This window comes from Miscanthus floridulus, chromosome 5 (assembly GCF_019320115.1).
Source record: "Miscanthus floridulus cultivar M001 chromosome 5, ASM1932011v1, whole genome shotgun sequence".
Classification (NCBI taxonomy): Eukaryota; Viridiplantae; Streptophyta; class Magnoliopsida; order Poales; family Poaceae; genus Miscanthus; species Miscanthus floridulus.
Genome location: NC_089584.1, coordinates 52,153,863 through 52,159,717, shown reverse-complemented (window position 1 = coordinate 52,159,717; position 5,855 = coordinate 52,153,863). Strand labels below are relative to the sequence as shown.

General features: G+C 38.6%; 1 non-coding gene across 1 annotated transcript; it reads left to right on the top strand.

Annotated features, from left to right (window-relative positions):
* The first annotated feature begins 4,137 nt into the window (after window positions 1–4,137).
* On the top strand, window positions 4,138–4,246 carry LOC136455655 (small nucleolar RNA R71). The gene has a single exon (XR_010759139.1). It is a non-coding gene; the product is annotated as a small nucleolar RNA R71 (small nucleolar RNA).
* The last annotated feature ends 1,609 nt before the right edge of the window (window positions 4,247–5,855 follow it).

The window sequence follows — 5,855 nt, the reverse complement described above, 5'->3', positions numbered from 1 at the left end:
TCGCAAGCCAAGTTAGCTAGGACCTCCCTCAGGCTCTCAACCCTTCGGTCAGGAGAACCTCCTCTTTGTACAAGCCTTGGTCCTGAACTCTATATAAGGACTGTCAGGGCAACACGGTACACATCCTCTACCATTCCATTCATTTATCATTGTAGTAGGGCTCCTGGAGCTTCTCTTTGGGCAGCCCTTTGCCTAGCATAGGTTCTTCCACCTCTTTCACCCCCACTGTAAGAACTTCAGAGCATTCAAGCGAGGAACACACACTCGATCTTCTTTGAGACTGGACGTAGGGCTCTAGCCTAAACCAGTATAAATCCTCATGTCTATTAGATGCTACCATCGTCTTTCTAGAGCAGCGCGGCAATCCTATAAGTTTACTAGTCTAGTTTACAAAACATTGACAGTTGGCATGCTAGGTAGGGGACAGTCGCGCACTCTTGATTGTTGAGAAGGAAGAGATGGCTCCCTTCACTTACATCGGACTTGTTCTTGGCGCATCCCTCGGCGGTCGCACCCGCTTTAGAAGCCTCGAGTTCACCGACATCAACAGGCCAGCTCCCATAGATGGTCTTCTCCCCAGCCAAACCTTGCACTTCGGGGACTTGGACTTCATGGCTGACTACCTGGGTTGGCTGTGACTAAGCGAAGAGAATGCGGCTTCTTTGCACATCTCGGTGGATATCCTATCAAGAATATTTTTGGTGTTTTCTCCTAGTGTAGGAGCAAAACATTTTTGCGTGAATCTAGATAGAATGACATGTTGTTGTGCCTACCCCTAGTGTAGGAGTAGTGCATATTTAGGTAGTGTGTACGTGATCTTGATTTTAAGAGCATGACAAACCTCTCATAAGGGTCAACAAAGCTTGACTAAATGCAAAACAAGCATCATATATGAGTGAAAGTTTTACTAATTTAAATAACATATATGGCTCTGGTAGGAATTCAAGCTTTGTCATACAGGAGCTCATCATGTTGGATTTTCATACTTTTCAAAAGATAAATCTCTAGAACTTTAGTATCACTTGAAACAAGATAAACATTAGCTCATACCTTCTCATATCATATTTGTCAATTATCTAGACTTAAATCAAGCATATGCTATCCACGAGTTTCAAGTTCAGAGTAAATTCTTATATCAAAATAGTCGTATCCAAAACTCAGGAAAATTCAAGACTGAAAACTAGGTACTTGAAAGGAATTACAACAAAGTAACTATTCATCATTTCCATTGCAAGAGATAATCTTTAGAGTCCTTTTATTTATTCAGCTCTTAAAAATAAACTAGACACACACTTTTTATTTTGTTTTCAAAATTTAAGATCACACCTTAATATTATATATAACTAGCTAAGATAAAATTTTATTTTATTTTAGTTTATTATGCATCTTTTTATTCCTTAGAAATAATAGAACAAAAGGGGAAAGAAATACTTAGCTAAATACATGGGGGATGCCTTTCCCCCAAGCTAGATGTTATCGTGGTCTTTCTTAGATTGAGTCTACCAACAGAAGCCTTTCTCATCCGTCTAGAAGTAGGGTTCCTTATGCAGCAGGTGTAGCAGCAGTTCGAAAAAATGTACTTTGGATGGATAGCTTTACTCTTGATCATCATACAAAATACTCCAACAAGAACACCAAAACCCGTGGCATGGATTAGGATAAGGGGTTAGCGGTCAGTCATTCAGAGATTAGTTGTTCTTGTGGTTTAGAAATATTTCAATTTTGGCAGATTTTTAACAGGATGCCTTTATAATATCTTTTTGGATTTTCCATTCTATATGCATGCAAGAAATATGTATGTATGGTATTTTTAAATTTTTATGCCACCACAGTGACTATTTCCATGGGTATTTATACCATAGATTTATTCACATGGGGCTTTAGGATTTATGATGCAATGATGTATTGCAGTCATGAAACTTTTTATCTTCCTTTCTAAATGCAATGCTAATGCAAAAAAGTAAATATGCTAAAGTGAAAAGTAATTCATGCAATGCTAGGAAGTAAATATGGATAACTACCGATGTTATCTCACGGCTAGGGTTTGGATTTTTTAGTCCTCCGGACAGGACTCTTTTCCTATCTTGTTTATTCCTTGGGTGCATCAGTCAGTCCCAGAGATGGAGACCCTAATGGTTGCACCTCTTGTGACTCTAGTGACGATGTTACCTTTTCTTTCCATACCTGCTTGGTCTGTGGACTTAACTTTGATGGAGCGGGTTCATCTTTCACAGGTTCTTCATCTTCCTCCCATTCATTCTTGGGGAGTTGATTCCTTTGGCGTTGGAATGATCGATGTCTCCTCCTAGAGTGAGACTTCTTTGGCTGCTCATAAGTGGTATAACTATTGAAATAACAGCGTACCTTTTCTCTAGGGAATTAGAAGTGGACTTGTCCAAATCTGACGTAGATGATCACGTTGGTAGTGTTGAGGAACGGTCTTCCAATGATGATGGGTGTATTATCTTCTTCTTTACCCATGTCTAGAACCATGAAGTTGGCAAGGGCAAACTGATCGTGTATTCTTATCATGACATATTTTGCTATTTCCTCTGAAAATCAGATTAATTGGTCTGCCATCTGCAATTGCATATATGTAGGGAACAAAGGTTCATCACCAAATAAGTATTAATACGTTACCTTGAACATTATATTGACACCCGATCTAATGTCGCAGAAGGTCTTGTGGAAGATTCTTTGTCCAATGGTACACTTAATCGTTGGTACACCTGGATCATCCTTCTTAGCAAGGAATGGTGAAGCAAGGAGGTGGTTGTACTCTGATCGGACTGTGTTGATCATGTTGACTGATTCTTCTTAGGATGCCTGGCTTTGTTCTTCCTCCTTCTCCTGTTGTTCTTCTTCTTGGTCACTGTTGTCTCTTCGGGCAGGTATGGTGTGTGTGGATGTTCGGGAGATCATAGGATGCGGTTCTTAAAAGAAAACTTCTTGTTTCTATCCTTGATTGTGAAGCAGATCTTGGCACTGTCTACGTAGATGATGTCTTTTATGATGCTTAGGAAAGGTTGGCCCAAAATAATGGGTGGTCTTACATCTACACCTATTTCCAAAACCACAAAGTCTATGGGAATATATGATTGTCCCGCTCGAATAATGGCGTCTTCAAGAACTCCCTTGGGGTAATAGAGTGATTGATCTGCAAGCTGCAAACGCATATTTGTTTATAACAAATTATCTCCATTAATTTGATCATAAATTACCTTAAACATGATGTTGACACTTGCTCTAAAGTCACAGACAGCTTCTTGGAAAATGTGAGGTCCAATGGCGATGGGGATGATAGGTCTCCCTGGATTGCTCTTCTTCTCAGGCAAGGTATAATCTATCTACCTTTCCGTCAATGGTTGTATATAGTAGTATGTTGCATTATGAATATTGATAAGATTTGTTGTCTCTAGATCTTTTGGTTGTCCTAGAATCTTACCTTTGTCAGACAGAGGAACAGCAGCCAGCTGAGCTATTTGTGATTCTATCATTTTATTAAATATATGCTGGTTCTTAATGGTAGAAGCAAAGCTATCCATTCTATTATTTATGTTCTATAGAATTTTATCATTGGTAGATATCTTTCTAGACAATCCCTCCATAAGTTTGGATTGGCTAGCAATTAATTCTCTCAAGGGTGGTTGATTGAAATTATTAAAATTATTACCGTGATAGTTACCTTGGTAATTCAATCTCTGTTGCTAGTTCCATCCTTGATTCTACTAAGGATGAAAGTAGCTGTTGTTGATAAAGTTCATATCCTCATGGATCTCAGGGCAGTTGCTCCCTGAATGCCCAGTGTTTCCACATACTTCACATGTCATGCGAGAATCATAAATATGCATGACTTCTTGTTTCTTATTGGCTCGATCTTCAAGCTTCTTCATCAGTAGGTCCATCTTGGCAGACATCATATCTACCTCCTTGAGTTGATGCATACCTCCACCTCTCTTGCGGGTCTAAACACATTCTTCATTCCATCCTTGGTTGGAGGCCATCTTCTCCATAAGAGTTGTTGCAGCTGGTATGGTGAGTGACAGAAATGCACCTCCAATAGCAGTAGCATCCATAGTCTCACAGGTACTGTTGGTCAACCCGTGGTAGAAAGTCTGCATGAGTAGCCAATTCTCTATCCCATGATGAGGATATTCCGCAATGTAATCTTGAAAGCATTCCCATGCCTCAGGGATAGATTCATCATGTTGTTGCTGAAAGCTTGAGATTCTCCCACGCAGAGCATTGGTCTTGCCTATGGAAAAGAACTTTGCTAGGAAGGCAGTGGAGCAGTTATCCTATGTAGTATTTCTATCTTTGTTGGCTTAGAACCATTGCTTTGCCTTTCCCAAGAGTGAGAATGGGAAGAGACGAAGTAATATGGCATTTTGGGTCACTCCTTTGATGGTGAAAGTGCTATAGATCTCCAGAAAGTGTTGAAGATGTGCACTCATATCTTCATGTGCCTTTCCACAAAACTGGCTTGCTTGCTCCATGTTGATGAGAGCTCGCTTGAGCTCGAATCCATTATCTCCAACATTGACTGTTGGTCCAGTATGGATGTTGGCTGTAGTTGGAGCAGAGAAATCACGGAGAGTCCAGTTAGCCATGGATTCAAATTCTGGTGTTAAGCTTCGCCTTATATGGTTATCTTCCGACTTTAAAACTAGAACTTTCTTGAGTTTAGCTCTAGTTCTCCTGATTAGTGCTTCTAGATCTTCAACGTAGTTTGTCGGAAGATCAAAACCGGTCATACATTATGCTGCATAAGATACAAAAGTAGACAAAATAAGGGTAATCCTGCTTGAGTAGGGATAAATGGTTTTCCTCGATCACATCAATAAGTATAAGTTTATCAATCCTTTCTTTGCCTAGCTACCTTCCCTGGCAACGATGCCAAAAATGCTTGTTGGTATTTATTAACGTGTCACTTGTTTTAAGTAGCCACCTATTATAAACCTCTATCTCCTAACATTACTTTACTAGGTTGTCATCTCTAGTGATGATGCTAGAGATGCTTGTTGGTACTACACAACATTACTACTAGAATAATACTAAGTAGTTCATTATCATTTTATGTGACTAGAAAGAATATATAAATATATGAATGAAAAGGATATGCAAGCGCATAGATAATATACTATTATAGCACTTTACCCGAGAGTATTCTAGGTACCATTATTTATATTTTTACCACAGGGAAGGTCTAGCATAGACATGTATTGATAATTTATACTATTGAAGGAGAAGTAAACCACAACCAATATTCTACTCATAACAGGGGTAAGTCATATGATAAGATTTATGATAAGTATTGATTAATAATAATGATAAGTCACTCAGAGTACTCCTTTCTATGACATTAGCATGGTCAAGTAAAATATTAGAGGAATAATTTCTAAGTCATTCTTAATTACAAGTCAAAGCATACATTGATTAGTATAATTATACCTAGTAATCATTGCTAAGATCATCGTCATATCTACACATAAGGGATATTACTCTGGAACATTAAGAACAGAGCTTGCTCTTCCTTCGTAATCAAACCCTATGTGCACCTATATTTAGGGAGTGGACTACAAAGGACTCAATGGGAGTGTCACATCCGTGATCTACCATATGACCTAAAATATAGGGTGTATCCGCAGGTAAACAATGTATAAGAACCACGCTTACACAATGTCAACCACCCACCCATGGATTCTTAGAGTGAGCGCTATGTGAACTTATGCATGAATATGATGATAATCTAACTATACTAAGCATATAATCAAAGTAGACAAACATTATAACGAAGAACATGAATAAGATGAATACTGATATTGTCATAACAATTATAACAAGCATATAAAAAT